This window comes from Eurosta solidaginis, chromosome 5 (genome assembly GCF_040869045.1).
Source record: "Eurosta solidaginis isolate ZX-2024a chromosome 5, ASM4086904v1, whole genome shotgun sequence".
Classification (NCBI taxonomy): domain Eukaryota; kingdom Metazoa; phylum Arthropoda; class Insecta; order Diptera; family Tephritidae; genus Eurosta; species Eurosta solidaginis.
The window spans coordinates 85,090,664-85,108,881 of record NC_090323.1 but is presented as its reverse complement, the minus strand read 5'-3'; the positions used below and the strand labels follow the sequence as shown (position 1 = coordinate 85,108,881).

General features: G+C 41.5%; 1 pseudogene; it reads right to left on the bottom strand.

Annotated features, from left to right (window-relative positions):
* LOC137254205 (MOXD1 homolog 2-like) overlaps window positions 1-18,218 on the bottom strand; it is a 110,442-nt pseudogene that overhangs the window by 62,933 nt on the left and 29,291 nt on the right.

The following is an 18,218-nucleotide window of genomic DNA, read 5'->3' as shown; positions in this document are numbered from 1 at the left end:
AAGGGTCCCATAGGGCTGACGAAGCCTCCCTGAAAGTGGGAGGTTTCGTCAAATATTCCCGTGATAGTTTTGTTGATTAAAAGGTTGAAAAAAATTTGATAAGAAAAGTAATGACAAGTTGGGAGTGTCATAAACATGCATAAAATCAATAACTATGAAAGAAAATAACTGCTTCGTACTCCAGTTTCTCTAAAAACAGTATTGTCTGTTAACCTGTCGAAGCCTCCCCCTTCTACCCTACTCAAATTGAATATCCATTCAAGGACATCAGATAATTTATTAAACAGTCATTTGCATTTATTTATTTTTGTAGCACGTCTAATTTACTTCGTAACATCAATCAATTATCCCTTGTTATAATTTTATGTTCTCTATAAATGCAATAGCGAAGTATCTTCGGGTACCCCTGATTCTGGTTATCTGAAATCTCCTTGAGTCCCTTGTGCCATTGGCCTCTCAGCAAATACCTAACTGTGGAGCCCTATTTATAGAAAACTTTTCCGGTTACATATATTAAAAACTTTTAATCTATCGTTACTGATATTAGTTTCTTTCTCTTTCTAGTTAATTTGATTTTGACGATGTGCGCATAGCAATATCCCAAATATTCAAGCTGTGGCTGTAAGAAGAACATACATTTGCTCAAATTACATGAAAACTGTGACAACTATCCATCCGACTTTTTAGTACCACATATAAGGCCCTAACAAGTATATTATGGGAAAGGGTCAAGATCAAAGGCTCAACATCACCGGTATTATACCTACAAAACTCATATTGCTCTGAAAACTGATGTTGAATGACAACACCAGCGCAGGGAAAATTGAGCAGCATCACTCTGAGCTTCGAAAAAAGGTTTCAAGAAGCCACGACGGCTACGTCATAGTTGACTCTTGAGCAAAAAAAAGGGCGAGAAAAAAAAGAGTTAAGGAAAAGAATCAGTTCTTACATCATAAAAAACAGCTGATCTAATGTTTACATGCGCAATGCGCAATCTCCTTGTGTGATTTGTGCTTGTACTTATCCACAATGTTCGGTAGAAGGTGGTGTTACCCAGTGTTGTCACTCTACCACTATAGTGGTAGATCTACCACTATTTAGGCTAAAATCCGGATCTACCACTCCTACCACTTTTTTTATAAAATCTACCACTTTTTTATTTGCCTGCATTTGACTATGTTCTATGTTCTTTAAGTTGCTCACAATGACCTAAAATTAAGGTTTTTAAGTATGTTCAAAATTAAGGTACGCGCACATTACGCTGCGCGACACGTAGCGGCAGCGGCGCCTCACAGAGTGACATATTTTGGTAATTCACATTAAGCGGCAATCGAGCGACACATGGCGGCAAAAGTTTGTGTTTATTTTTGTTTGCAAAATGGACGACACAGTTTTTGAAGCTGTAAATATTTCATTTTTGTGCGAAGAAGAGGAAAGGAAAAGAAAAAGGTCGCGGATATGGGTCCACGACATCTCATCCTCAAGATATGAGGAATGAGAGTTCCATACTCTTTTGCCCATGTTGAAGAAAGATGGTGCAAAATTCTTTGCATGTATTCTTATGAGGCAATTCACACCTAGCGGCAGCAGCACTGCGCGACACTTCCCAATGCGGCTTTTTTGCCTAGTTGATCAAATTTGCCGCGCTGTGCCGAGTCGCGCAGTGCTGCTGAAGCTAGGTGTGAATTGCCTCATAAGAATACATGCAAAGAATATTTTGTAGTGCAGTGCAGTGCTGCGTAGTGCAGCCAAATGTGGCCTTACCTTTAAACGTAAAGCACACTCTGTATAAGTTTTTAAAATTTTCACCAAAGGAATATGTGATTTTTATAACACTTACGTACCTTCGAAAGAACTTATACAATTTTATGAAAAAATTTAACTTTATTGATGGGAAATTCGTGCCAAAAACTTTGTAATAATCTGATTTTTCGACTGCTGAGTGGAATATCGCCGTATCTCTGCCGCCGTTTCGAAAACGCCCTACCCCAGAAAATTTTAGAATAACTTCCTATTTCAGAACTTCTTTCAAAAACGCTATATCTCAGCTTAAATTTAATAAATTTGTGACATAAGCTGGGGCGTTTTTGAAAAACATTTTGGGCGTTCTTCAATCGAGTTCTGAGATAGGTCGCTTTCAAAAGAAAAACTGAAATATGGTGTTTTGAAAAACATTCTCAAATAGGGCGTTCTCGAACTGGCAGCCGAGATACGAGCGATATTCCACTCAGCCGTCGATTGCAGTATCCGATGGATGCCTTCGATGTCACCGATGTAAGTTGCAAGATTTAAAAAATAAATTGTTTTAATGAACAAGTCTATTTCATTAGATTCGAGCTATTGGTATTCGTTGGATACGATTGAAGTAATTTGTTATTTTAAGGTTTCTTAGTAGTATTATTATATGTTTGAACTATGTGTTATGAAAAATGGAATATTTGGAGACTGTAAATGAACTTTAGTCGTATCCACACATGGTTTGTTAAAGTTTTTGGTCGGTAGTTCGCATATGATTATCAATTTCAGCTGATAAGGTTTTTGTAGTAAAAAATGTTCAAACTTTTAAGACTAGTTCTTTGATACTTATTCAAATATTTTATTTAAAAAAAGCCTAAAAACTACCGACTACTAACTTCAGAATTAAAACCTAGGTGAGAGTCCCACTATTATTTAATTATATTTTTTTATTTGATAAGGTCTAAACCCAATACAGTATACACATAACCTTCATACAGATGTTTATATGTATGTCATTCATGCACTTGAAGTTCTTATGTTCGTTTTAATCGTTGAATAATAATAATTTGAAAAAAATTGGTTTTAATGTTTTTGAAAATTCTACCACTATTTTTAGGAGATCTACCACCCTTTTTTTGAAAATCTACCACTAAAAAGATTTTAGAAGTGATAACACTGGTGTTATCCCCTCAGGTGAATGCTTCTTCTTAATAATTCCCAAGCCACACTTTGGTTGACCAATATGTCAGCTAATCGAAATCAATATAATTATTTTTTGACTTGACATTCCTCTGCACACCGAATTGGGTTGAATTCGCTTTGCCATCCTTGTATGGATTCGCTTTGGTTGTGTTTAGAACTGTATAGTGGAGTTTGAAAAATAATTAGAGAAATTCTTTTCCTCGAAATTTAAGAATAATTATTTGATTCGGCAATTAGCACAGCACATAATTTCTATAACACAGCTAACCGAAGTATGCTATCCACGTATCACTAATCGGTTGAGTGTTCTGAAAGTGCCCATTCATGTTTCTGGCAGGACGGCGACTACATATCTTAGGTATACATATTGTAACGAATTTACTGAAATTCCGCTTATTCCAAATCTTCTGCTAACGTTCGACTCACTAAACTGTTGAATAATTAACTTCAATATTGAATAATGCAAAAATGGCCTTTATTAGACTACTTGAAAATAACACTTATACTTCGCAACTGATAGCTTGTTTAAATCAAACTGATTGTCGTGCTTCAACTGTTGCTGCTATTTTTATACTGTTTGGTTTCCTCGTTGACATATTTCTAGGCGCTTCTATTTCTAGAATTTACTAGTTAGTTATCAGCTATAAAATTAACAGCTATAACTTCGTTTATAGCTTCTCATATGCGCGTGATACTTGCACAAATTATTGCCTACTTTTGGGAGTATCTCAGATATTTGCATGGGTTTATGCGTTGTTCTCCGCTGCTTGTATGGACATAATGATTGATTTATTGATGTGCATACAATTCACTGCTTAGTATTGGTTTAGAGTTGATAGCACCCCTTAGTGTTGCTAATATTCGTTACACTGCCCCCACCTAAGTCTGATCGTCCAGATCAGACAAATCTCTCGATCTAAACGCTGCCAGCCTTTCCAAATGAACCACTTTCATTTTGGTTCATGGTTTGCCAATGGTTTGTATGCGGTACACTACATCGTTGATCCCTTTTACAACTGTGTATGGACCTTCCCAATTACACTTCAATTTCGGGGACAAACCTTTTTTTCGGGGACAAGCCCTTTCGAATTAATTGCTTTATCGTATCTGACTTTCATCTTGTCACTCATAATCTTTGCTCGTTGCCTTACCAGATCGTGTATCTCTCTCAGCTCTTCTTCAAAGATACCAGTGGATTTCTTGACATTTCTCTCCGCATCGGCATCTATCCCAAACTTCAAATAAGCTGGCAGTCGAAGGTCATTGCCATAAATTGCCTTTGCGGGAGTTTCGTCTGTTGTCTAATGCACTGCCGATCGGTAAGCCATCAAGAATAATGAGATGTGTGTATTCCACTCCTTATGGTACTTGTCTACTACTTTCCTTATGTGCTCTTCCAAGGTTCTATTGAATCGTTCCACCATATCATCGGGCTGAGGATGCAATGCATTTGTCCGTGTTTTTCGAATGCCCAACCTCTTACACATTTCTTGGAACACAGCTGATTCAAAATTCCTGCCTTAGTCAGAATGTAACTCCATTGGTACACCATACCTTGCAACTCAATCGTTCGTAACCACTTCTGCTACTGTTTCCGCTTCTTGGTTTGGGATTGGGTATACCTCTGGCCATTTACTGAAATAATCCATAACCACCAGTATGTATTTGTTTCCGCGGTTCCTAGTAGGAAATGCACTGCCGATCGGTAAGCCATTAGGAATAATGATATGTGTGTATCCCACTTATTATGGTACTTGTCTACTAATTTCCTTAAATGCTCCTCCAATGTTCTATTGAGACGTTCCACCATACCATCGGACTGAGGATGCAATGCAGTTGTCCGTATTTTTCGAATGCCCAACTTCTTACACATTTCTTGGAACACAGCTGATTCAAAATTCCTGCCTTGGTCAGAATGTAAATCCATTGGTAGACCATACCTTGCAACCCAATCGTTTGTAACCACTTCTGCTACTGTTTCCGCTTCTTGGTTTGGGATTGAGTATACCTCTGGGCATTTACTGAAATAATCCATAACCACCAGTATGTATTTGTGTCCGCGGTTGCTAGTAGGAAATGGACCTGCGACATCCATGGCGATCCTTTCAAATGGTGCACCTGAAATATACTGCACCACTGGGTACTACCTTTTCGATGATCAATGGGAAAGTCATAGTTTTGGGGTCGCTCGATCCACCGTGCCATTTGACCTTCCGGATAACGAAACTGCAGGAGCCATTTCAACGCTGCGTGATCTGTCCTGACGGGGAATCGCTTTCAGAGGTACTTGTGAAAGTGTTTAATGCACTCTACCAACAGCTCTCTCCGTGTATCGCAGTTATTCCTCTCTGGTTTTCCAATTGAACGGCTGTAATATGCAACTACCTTCTCTTGTCCATCAATCAATTGTGAAAATGCCTCCTATGACATATCCGCTCGCATCTGTATCTATAATAAACTCTTGGAATCGGATATGCCAACATTGGGGTAGTGCACAAACGCTCTTTCAATGTTTGGAAAGCCACTGCTTCCTCCTTCCATTCAAAAGCTTTATTTTTTCTTCTAAGCTCATGGATGATATAGGATACGCTGGAAAAGTTTGGTACAAATGGGCGGTAATATGTGCACAGCCCAAGGAAACTTCTTAATGTATGCAAGTTCTGTGGTCTTGGCCAATCCTTTACTGCCTCTATCTTTTCATTCGCTGTACAGATATCTTCTGTCGTTACCTTGTGACCCAAATAATTTACTTCATTTTTAAACAGAGAACACTTTTTGGGACTTAATTTCAGACCAGCGCTAGCTATTCTCTGTAAAACTTCCTCCAAGTTCTTAAGATGTTCATTAAAGTTCTTGCCCAATACGATGATGTCGTCCAGGTAGACCAAGCATGTTTTCCAATGTAGTCCTTTCAGTACCTGGTCCATGAGTCTCTCAAAAAAGTAGCTGGTGTATTACATAGTCCAAAGGGCATTACTGTAAACAACCAAAGACCATCTCCGACCCTGAAGGCTGTTTTCTTCTTGTCTTCCTCTTTCACTTCCACTTGCCAGTAGCCAAGTTTCAATTCCAGTGTGAAAAACCAGTTTGTACCAGATAGCGAGTCCAGAGTGTCGTCAATTCTTGGCAATGGGTAGCTATCCTTTTTCGTAACGTCATTCAACTTCCGTTAGTCCACGCAAAACCTCATTTTTCCATCCTTCTTCTTTACAAGTACTACCGGTGAGCTCCAGGGACTAGCTGATGGTTCGATGACGACGCTGTCGCTCATTTCTTGTGTAATTTGACTCACCACTTCCCGCTTCGCCGTGGAGCTTGACGTATAGGCCTCACGTCTCCAGTGTCAGTTTGATGTTTCACAACATTGGTGCGGCCTGGTTTGTTTGGTTAGTTATCAGCTATAAAATTACCAGCTATAACTTCGTTTATAGCTTCTCATATGCGCGTGATACTTGCACAAATTATTTCCTACTTTTGGGAGTATCTCAGATATTTGCATGGGTTTATGCGTTGTTCTCCGCTGCTTGTATGGACATAATGATTGATTTATTGATGTGCATACAAGTCACTGCTTAGTATTGGCTTAGAGATGATAGTATCCCTTCGTGTTGCTAATATTCGTCACAATATCTTATAACTTTAAACGAGCAAGTCTTGTATATTTGTATGTTTGTATAGCCGAACGATCTCGGGAACGGTTCAATCGATTTAAATGAAATTTGGCACAGAGATAATGTATCACCTAAGACTTTCTACCTAGGTGTTGCCACTCAGAATGTTCCACAAAGTTGCCACCTATTCGAAATTAAAAAAAATTCATGAGGTATGTCGATATTGATATCAATCGAAAGGTATTTCACTCCGCATTACAATAGGGACATTTTTGAGTAGGGTTGCCATTTAGGGTTGCCACATATTCGAAATTTAAAAAAATTGCATGAGATATGCCGATATCGGTATCAAACAAAAATATTTCACTCCGCATTACAATAGGGACATTTTTGAGTAGGATTGCCATTTAGGGTTGCCACCTATTCGAAAAAAATTGCATGAGATATGCCGATATGGGTATCAAACGAAAGGTGTTTCACTCCGCATTACAATAGGGACATTTTTGAGTAGACTTGCCATTTAGGGTTGGGGTAGTTAGACGAAATAGTACTCTACTTACTCATATTCTATTAAAGCTTTAAAGGAGAACATTAAAGTTAAAAATCTTCGTAAAAAAATCTTACACATGATTCGACTTAATATTCTTAATTTCACACACGCTAATAAAATTGAAATGCAATATCAAGGCACCATGGCAAATTCTAGCAAAATATATTTAATTGCATATTTTTGGCAAATATGAAATGAATAATTGCAATTTCTCACAGATGACTATTAGAAAGATTTCTCACCATAGCAAAAAGAATAATGATTGATGGTAATTTGCTACCGTTGAACACTAGAGGCTTATGTTCAATTTGAAAACGACATCTATCTACTTACCAACAGATGGCGCTTAGGTAGGTAAGTTGACATTTAATTAAACTAGCTGATAGTTCTCATTCGTTAAATTTACAAGTTTTTGGAATGTAATAAAATTGTGAGACTTTCATAGTGTATAACTAGTGTAGTGTATAACTGAAAAAATTTTTGAAATTAATAATTCGGCGCATGAAGATACTCGACCTAAATGACTTAGTTCTCGATTTCAATAATTGCCATAACAATCCCTTATACTATAGGCTGGAATTACCCATTTCAAATTTTTCATTCCAGTTCATTTAGTTAGTGTTTGATATGTTTTTCTATTTTTAAGGAAATCAAATATTGGTAAGTAAAAATATATAATATATTGTAGAACAAAGTATTTATAGTATTTACTGGGCTTATGCCACTATAAAAACTTTCGGCACATATGTATATTATTACCTGACGTAATTTTACTTCCACTCCAATCTGGTGGGTTCTCATCATTGTTGCAAAAATATGTATACCCTCTGGAGGAAAAGCGTATTGAGTCCATTGCTCTATACAGTGTACCTGCGAAACAACACGTTTTTGACCTGGAGGAATAATGTGATGCCAATTAGGTTCAATGCCTGTAAAAAAATAGTTTCTGATTTAAGGTTTAAGTAGCCTTCCAGTATTTTTACCAATAGACATCAACCCAGCGTCATTATTTCGCAAATTTTCAGTAATGTACAATCTAAGACCAGAGCTGTCAAACATGTGATTTAGTTTAAATTGCTCAAAGTCTATATTTAAGTTATTATAATGTGTCTCCAACATGACAAACTGCACTGTATTTGTATCCAATGGATAACCCACTTCAGCAGGGTAGATAAAAGTCTGAAGTACGGGTACAAAATTAACTTTTTATTGCATATGGTGCATATTTTGAAAGTTCTTACCGGTGATCCTCTTGACCATGATGCAATATATGTTTTACATGAATGATGCCGTCCTCGAATATTGTGACACTGTTCACCTGGTTCATGAACTAGTACCTTAAGTTCAGATCCCACACCCTTACATTCGTACATGGTCATAAATTGCAGATAATATAGGCTCCATGACGAATCATAAATAGGTTCAAACTTAACAAAATAGTAGTTAAATACATTTTAAAAAGTAGTAATTTAATTAATGAGATATTTCATGGTGTGTTGCATGACGCAATAAAACCACACAGGTGATCTCAGTAGTACAACATTACAAATTTTATGGCCCTCATAATTCGGCCATTAATTTTAAAGTAGTAGGAAGGGAACATTTTTGGTACTACTTTGCTACTTTTTTACCATCGGCGGCCACCGTGGTGTGATGGTAGCGTGCTCCGCCTACCACACCGTATGCCCTGGGTGGTTCGCACCCCGGGCAAAGCAACATAAAAATTTTAGAAATAAGGTTTTTCAATTAGAAGAAAATTTTTCTAAGCGCGGTCGCCCCTCGGCAGTGTTTAGCAAGCGCTCCGGGTGTATTTCTGCCATGAAAAGCTCTCAGTGAAAACTCATCTGCCTTGCAGATGCCGTTCGGAGTCGGCATAAAACATGTAGGTCCCGTCCGGCCAATTTGTTGGGAAAATCAAGAGGAGCACGACGAAAATTGGAAGAGAAGCTCGGCCTTAGATCTCTATGGAGGTTATCGCGCCTTACATTTGTTTTTTTTTTAATGTGCGGAAAAGAGTGAAACTCGATATATCTCTACATTGGAAACGGGAATGTGTAATAAAAGAGAAAACAGGAAGAAAAAATAGGGGAAGTTGGAGGGAAGTCGGAAAAGTAAAAATAACAAAAGCAAGATGGAGAGTGAGAGTAAAAGTAAGAATAAGGGTAATGGTTTGAGACAAAGTAGTAAAAAGAGGTTAACACGAGGATTAGAAATAAGGATAGTGGTGAGAGATATACTTGGATAGGAGCAAAAGAGGGATGTGTAAGGGAAAAAGCGGCAAGAATGAAAGGGATTCACCAACCTCCTCTTTCTGCTCAATGAGCCTACTCCAATACTTGGTTTACATCGATAAATTTTGGGTCTTAGGACCTTATACCGTTAATTTAGAGTTTACCTATAACAGGCGCAATACGCATCCGCAAAGCTTCCCAAGGCAGCCGGTTCTTTGTAACGGAGCGACTCGGGATTTTATCCGACCAATGGCTGTCACTTCAGTGTAACCCCATTTAATTTGTTGCGTCCCTACCACAAATTTGCATCCTCCCAGTAGATCCTTGCAGCGGGACTGCGCCATACTCTCCTGCTCCGGAAAGATATCGAACTCAGTCCGGGTCCTTAAGCTGACCCCGGTGCTGAGAAATGGTTTCGGTGCGTTTGCCGGAAAATAATCTTTTTTAAGACGGTGACATTCTTATTAGTGTGTCGCTTGCAAGGGATGGTTGCATCTGCCAGGTTTCATAGTCTACGCCTTAGCGCCCCCACTACTTTCCAGCAGCCCTGCTGTTCGCGCCATACGGCGCCACCAGCTCATACGGCCGCTCCCACTCATAACTGCAATCCCCGTAGTAGGGTCGGTAGCAATGCCGAGCATCAGCCTCTCCCCCATCTTCTTCTCCCCTTCTTCCGGCGGCAATCGCGTAGGTCAGAGAAATACAGTCTTAGTCTCTACCACCTTTTGCACCCTTTGCCAATACAGAATATATGTGTTTGCGTCATCTGCCCAATACAGCTCCTATCTTGTACGGTGCCACTTTCCAAGATGCTCTAGTCTCCGCGGCGGCAACCCCGCGAAGGGATTCATTGCGCCATGCTGACAGGCCGCAAACCCAACTAAACCGGGTACCCCAATGCTCACCCAGGGACGTCCAGTTGCAGGGCCACAACAGTAATTACATCCTGGCCTCCCTCAACTCAGGCGCAGTCACCCGTCACTTACCCCTATAGTGACGACGTCTCCCCCGTTGCAATTCAGAATTCTGCAGTTCTGTAGTGGATTAACTGGGAACATTTCGGAGATAGTCGATTTAATGAAGCGGCATAACATCCGCATTGCTGCGATTCAAGAGACCAAACTCTAAGCAATATATGCTCTGCAGACTTGCTCTGGGTATAACGCCCACAGAAAAGATCGCGAGAGCGGGAATGGAGCCGCCCTCACGTTTATCACTGAGTGGTGAGTGCAATACAATATATTTGATCCCGGCATCGGCCACAGAGGCAGTGTCCTAGAACGTCCCAGCATATCTGTTCGGTCAGGCGATGTAAACCTAGAGATCACAAACATCTACATCCCTCATATCACCTGTTGCCCTAGCGGATACCGCCCTGATATCAGAGCACTACTCTGACGATAATCGCATTATCTAAGGCGATTTTAATGCCCATCACGATCTCTGGCATTCTAACCTACAGGCGGACAGCAGGGGTGAGATGGTGGCGGACCAAATAGAGGAAACGACGTTCTGCACAATAAACGGAGACGCCCTCACTCGTATGGTAGGAAGCTGTCACAGTTCGCCAGATCTATCCATCGTGAGCGCGGGTCTAGTAAAGTGCGTCAACTTGCAGCCGATGGTAACATTGTCATCTGACCACCTGCCTATATTCCTTTCGCTCGAGCAAACCGTCCACTTCATCATTACCGAGAACCGCACTTTCACCAACTATAAGAAAGGAAAGTGGGATGACTACAAATCCTTTACAGACAATCGTTTTGCTGCCCTCCCTATCCCGACTGATGCTCGCCAAGGGGAACGTGCTTTCCGCAAGCTCACTGAATCCGGCCTCATTTACCGACAGAGAACGCTAATTTAGCGAGAGAAAGGGACCTTATAAGACAGCACGCCCCGGCGACCCAAATTAGGGATATAAACCAACGCATCAGATTGCTTGTGGATGAACACAAGCGGGCGAAATGGGAGGAGCATTTAAGGAATTGTAAACTCTCTGCCGGTGTGGTCCACCGTATAGTCCCTATCTAATCCGTCTAAGAAACGACGAAATGTCCATCGTCTTTGGTGATAAAGTGCTGTCGGATGCGAAAAAATGCGCGAGCGCTTTCCGTCGACAATATGTAATGCATTCTACGGTTGACAAAGTTAGGCGGCTGGCCAACAGACGCGCACAAACATAAATACACCGCGCCCATAATTACTATCACCGCCAAAGAGGTTAAGGATGCCATCGTTCATGCTAAACCATCTAAAATAGTGGGCCCAGACGGCATAGCCATGCCTGGGCAAAGAGGGATTTAATTATCTAGCGCATGTCTTCAACTTGGCCCTTTCCACATTTGTCATCCCCGAAAAATGGAAAATGGCCAAGGTGGTCCCGCTACTAAAGCCTGGGAAACCAGCTAACATAAGAGATTCCCATCTTCCGATATCACTCCTATCGCCAGTAGCCAAGACACTTGAAGCCATTCTGCTTCCTTACTTTAATGCAAATTTGCAACTAGCCAATCATAGGCCAACCACCGCGCTAAATACCCTTAGTACTCAGATAAATTGCGGATTAAATCAAAACCCCCGCCATAGGTCAGTACTCGTTGCGTTAGACCTGTCAGAAGCTTTTCATACGGTCAACCATGGCACGTTACTGCAAGACCTGGAAGGGTCTCCCCTTCTCCAAGTCTTAAAAGGTGGACCGCAAATTATCTGTCGGGTCGGCAAGCATCGGTGCAATTCAGGAACGTATCATCTAAGCCAAGAAGAATTAAACAAGGGGTGCCAAAGGGTGGTGGCATATCCCTACTTTTGTTTAACTTCTACATATCAAAGCTACCTTCAACACCACAATGAGTCACTGTTGTAACCTACGCCGGTGACTGCACAATAATGGCCACAGACCCAGGCCCACAGATCGATGAGCTTTGTAAGAAAATAAACAGCTATGTCCCTGATTTCTCCAGTTTCCTCGCCTCGCGAAACCTGACATTGCCACCGACTAAATTATCGGCCACCTTATTTTCAACATGGACGTGCCAAATGTCGACCATATTTAACATCCAAGTCAATGGCTCCACGCTACCGACTGTCTTACACCCAAACGCTCATTACCCATTATATAGCAATTGCCCAGCCAATTGCATGCTACGCGTCCCCGATATGGTTGGCAAGCTTAAAAGCTGGAAGAAAATACAAGCCTGCCAAAATACCGTCCCCAGAACACCATCTACATAATGACGCGAGATTACTCCCCATTAGGGAGAAAAATTATATGCTAACCAAATAGTTACTGCTGAATACCCAGAAACCTGGGTATCCAGCAGACATCTGATTGTTGAGGCTATACCGCCCAGGGGTTAAAGGGGTCATCTCCGTAAGCATTATGAGGAAATACGGCACCTGAGAACACAGCCGTATGAAGCTAAAAAACACAAGCCGGTCCTCAGTGAAATCCACAAACAGGCGTCATACCTCTATGCCAGGAATTGCCGGGGGAATCCAGTACTTAAAATACAATACCCAAAACTAGCAGAGGAGGAATGCACACTCCTAGGGAAAAGCGCGTCCCTCTAGCTCTTCGATCTTGGTACTGTAGCAGGGTAAACTCTTACCTATCCAGAATCAACCCTGACATAAAAAATGTATGTCCTGCTTGCAATGTGTCCCCACATGACACCAACCATCTCTTCAACTGTATTGTGGAACCAACGTCTCTATCACCCCTCTCATTATGGTCTACCCTGTTGAAACAGAAAGTTTCCCTGTACTCCCGTTATAGGACATTGATGACAATTTGTGATTGGTCGCACCTATTGGATGGGGTAAAGCACTGCTACAACAACAACAACAACGTACGTATACGCAGCATCCAGATCGTCAGTCATCTCATTGATGTCAGCAGTATGTTCCCATATTCGTCTGCTGTGGACAATGTGGAGCTCTGAAGATGCAGCCAATCAGTTAAATAAATAAATAAATAAACCCTCCCAAGAAAGGAAATACATACCGCACGTTACTTCACATATCAGAAAGCCAATAAAGTGGTATTTATTATGGTACTGAAAAAATCAATTCTTCAGATAAGTCAAAAAGCAACACTTAAATTTTAATTCGATTTGACAATAGCGACTCCATTTTGTAATACTGACTTCACCTGTCTGGTTTTATTGCGTCATGGAGGTGTTGACAGTGTTGAATTGAATGGGTGTCTGAAAAAAGGTTTTAAGTATTTATTAAAATTTTTCAGGTAGGCAATAAAAAATCCTTTATTATAAGGGTGAGTTTCATAACCAGGAAGTGCTGAAAAAAAATTTAAAAATTAAATTTAAACTATAATAAAAATTACAAAAAACCTGTGTGTTGAACCCAGGACGTTTGGTGTGAAAGGCCATACCACAGCGGCTTGCTGCTCACATCTGGCAAACTAAACTAAAGAGTTGAATTTAAATAATAATAAGAAAATTTTAATGTTGCCTCGGCCCGAACTTGAACGCAGGAAGTTCGCTACCACCACACCTCTGCGGCTTGCTGTTCACGTCTGAATTATCAAAACAACGCGCAACTCCAAAAATAGTTTTGATATCATCCTAAACAAGTACAACTGTTCAATTGCACCAAATTTTTTCACATTGCAATATTTTGGTGTTAAATTTGAAAGTGCGCCAAAATTAGTTTTGATATTACTCTGAAAACTGTAGACACTGCACTTAATTTTTTTTATGGGTATGATCTTGGGTTTTAACGGTAATATACAAGCAGTTCGGTCGTGCAGTAACTGGCGTTACAACGCTTTTCGAGCCATTTATTCGATTCGGCAATCAATTTCAGTTGCATTATAAACATAGATTGACAAGTTTACATTAACCGGTTCTTTTTTTGAAAATTACCAGGAAGAAAGAAGCGAAATTGAAAAAAAGGAAAAGTCCGTACGATGGCAGATTTTCCAACCATCAGCGGTAATGAAAAAAGTTAAGCAACAAAGCTCACCACTGTCAAACGAGTGCAGTGGGCCCTGTCTAATTTCAGCCCATTCAAGTCACCAGGACCGGATGGGGTATATCCTTGTATGTTACAGCGAGGCATAAATCATATAACCCCAGTCTTCCAGTCTTATCCACTTTATATGAGGCATCACTACTGCTCGGCCATATCCCAAACAGGTGGGCAGAGGTTAAGGTAGTTTTTTTACCACAGCCAGGCAAGCCCGAGCAACTGCCCTCATCGTATCGACCAATAAGCCTGAGCTCGCTTCTCTTAAAGGGTATGGAGAAAATCTTAGATCGGCATATCAGGGAGGTCAATATAAATAAACTCCCTCTGGTAGGCGAAACCAGTCAGGGAAATCTACGGAGACGGCTATTCATAGTATCACGGTAAAAATCGAAAAGGCTCTAGAATAAAAAATATAGTCCTCTGCGCTTTTACTGACATACCAGGGGCTTTCGATAACACAACACATCAAGCTATGATTGACAAGGACATAAGCCCTATGATAATTCGATGGCTGATGCCTATGTTAATGAGTAGAAAAATCCATTTGGAACTGGGAGGGGCAACTTAATCAAATGCGGCCATAAGAGGATGTCCACAAGGAGGTGTGCTCTCCCCTCTCCTGTGGACCCTGGTCATAGATGACTCCTTCAGTTAATGAAAACAAAGGGATTTAACACACAAGGGTATGCAGATGACCTAGTTATTTCAGGTTTCGCGAGGCGATAAAACTGGAGATATCAGGAGGTAGCCGTTTATTTTGTTGCAAAGCTCATCGATCTGTGGGCCTGGGCTTGTGGCCCTTATTGTGCAGTCATCGGCGTAGGAAATGATAGTAACTCCTTTTGGTGGCGAAGGTAGCTTTGATATGTAGAAGTTAAATAAAAGTGGGGATAGGACACCACCCAGTGGTACCCCTTGTTTAATTCTTCTTGGTTTTGATGTTGCGTTCCTAAATTGCATCGATGACTGCCGGCCACCCAGATAATTTGCGGTCCACCTTTTAAGACTTGGGAGAAGGGTAGACCCTTCCAGGTCTTGCAGTAACGTGCCATGGTTGACCGTATCAAGAGCTTTTGACAGGTCTAGCGCACCGAGTACTGTTCCATGGTGGGGTTTTTGCTTTAAATCGCAATTTATCTGCTTGCCAATTGCATTTAGCGCGGTGGTTGTGCTATGTAGTTTTCTCAAGCCCTGCTGATGATAGGCTAGTTGCAAATTTGCTTTAAAGTAGGGGAGTAGAATGCCTAGGAGAGATATCGGGCGATATGAATCTCCTATGTTAGCTGGTTTCCCAGGCTTTAGTAGCTGGACCACCTTGGCCATTTTGCATTTTTCGGGGATGACAAAGGTGGAAGGGAACAGGTTGAAGACATGTGCTAAATATTTGAAACTCTCTTTACCTAGCCTTTTAAGCAGCGGCTTGGCTATGCCGTCTGGACCCACTGCTTTAGATGGTTTAGCATGACCGATGGCATCCTCACCCTCTTTGGCGGTGATTTAATTGGGGATGCGCTGAATTTATCTTTATGTGCGCGTCTGTTGGCCCGCCGTCTAATATTGTCAACTGTAGAATGCATTATATATTGTCGGCAGAAAGCGCTCGCACATTTTTTCACATCCGCCAAAGGCGATGGAAATTTTGTCATTGTGCTTAGACGGATTCGATAGGGACTTTATGGTGGACCAAAGCTTACCAATACCGGCAGAGAGGTTACAACCACTTAAGTGCTCCTCCCATTTCGCCCGCTTGTTCAACCACAAGCAATCTGATGCGTTGGTTTATATCCCTTATTTGGGGGTCGCCGGGATCGGGCTGTCTTATAAGGTCACGTTCTCTCGCTAAATTTGGGCCTCCGCGGGAAAATGGGGCCGAGTTTCAGGAGTTCTTCCGGCGGTAATAAAACGAGCCGAGGCGGATTCAATGACCTTGCGGAAACCACGTTCCCCTTGGCTAGCATCAGTCGGTATAGGGAGGGCAGCAAAGCGACAGTCTATAAAGGCTTTGTACTCATCCCACTTTCCTTTTTTAAAATTTATGAAAGTGCGTTTTTCGGGACGATGAAGTGGGTGGTTCGCTCAAGCGAAATAAGTATAGGCAGGTGGTCAGATGCCAATGTTACCATCGGCTGCCAGTTGACGCAGTTTACGAGTCGTGCGCTCACGATTGATATATCTGGCGAACTGTGACAGCTTCCTCCGAGTGGGGACGTCTCCGTTCGTTTATTATGCAGAACGTCGTTTCTTCTATTTGATCCGCCAACATCTCAGCCCTGCTGTCCGCCTGCAGGTTTGAATGCCATAGATCGTGGTGGGCATTGAAATCGCCTAAAATAATGCGATTATCGTGCTCTGATATTAGGGCGGTATCCACTGGGGCAACAGGTGGCAGGAGGGATGTATCTACATGATTTCTAGGTTTACATCGTCTGACGGGACATATAAGCCGTGATGTTCTAAGACACTGTCCCTGTGGCCGATCTCGGGATCAAATATATAATAAATTCACTGAATGGTGTATGATAAACGCAAGTCCGCCTCCATTTCCGCTCTCGTGATCTTTTCTGTGGACATTATACCCAGAACAGGTCTGCAGAGCTGATATTGCTGTGCATTTAGTCTCTTGAATCGCAGCGATGCGGATGTTATGCCGTTTCATGAAATCGACTATCTACGTGATCTTCCCAGTTAATCTATTACAATTTAACTGCATAATTCTGAAGTGCAACGGGGGAGACGTCGTCACTGTAGGAGTAAATGACAGGTGACTACGCCTGAGTTGTGGCCCTGGGACTGGACGCCCCTGGGTAAGCATTGGGGTACCCGGTGTAGTTGGATTTGCGGCCTGGCAACATGTCGCAATGTAGCCCGTCGGGGGGTTGCCGTCGCGGAGACCAGAACATCTAGGAAAGTGGCACCGTCCATGGCAGGAGCTCCATATATATTCTGTGCTGGCAAACGGTGCAAAAGGTGGTAGGGACTAAGAGTCTGTGTCCATGGCCTACACGATTGCTGCCGGAAAAGAGGGATGAAGACGGGAGCGGGGGCTGATGCTCGGCATTGCTACCGACTCTACTACGGAGATTGTAGTTATGAGTGGGAGCGGCCGTATGAGCTGGTGGCGCTGCATTCTATGGTCCAGAGCCCTTTTGTGGACACACAAAAGCACACACCAGGTAAACTATAAGTAAATGGGAAACTAAACAATTCAGACGTCACAGGATTGACTGCCCAAGGCAAAGACAGGCCAAACTGTTTATACTTCCGGCAACGAAAGTATCAGCCAAACTCATTAATCTATGCAGGGAGCACCTTAGAACACTCACTGCTTACTATACGGGATACTGTGGTTTACGATATTACGTAAGTAGGCTAAATCTATCCGATACTCAAATTTGTCGTTTCTGTGAGCTGGAGGATGAAACGCCGATTCACATTCTCTGCGAATGCGTCGCTCTGGATAGGCAGAGACTCTCCCATCTAGGTGGTGTGACTCTTAATCCCTATTTAATATGGAGTAAAAAGCCTGAAGAGGTACTTAGATACATCAAAAGCCTCCACATACAGAAAGGTTATGCACAATAAATCTGCACAAAGGTCGCAGTGCCTCCAGGCCTAGTAATAATAATAATAATGTGTATTGAATCAATTCTGTCGCATGCAATTATTGCACGGGCGTATACACTTATTAATTTACAGAAATTGAAAGGAAAATCGATCGATGTAAATAGCTTATTACATATATATATACATAACAGTCGTATTCTCAATACAATATTTATATTTTCCCAACACTGATATATACATAGTATGTATGTGCATAAATGTTAAATAAATAAGTTATAAATTTAATTAAAAAAAAATAATAAATGTAAGGCGCGATAACCTCCGAAGAGATCT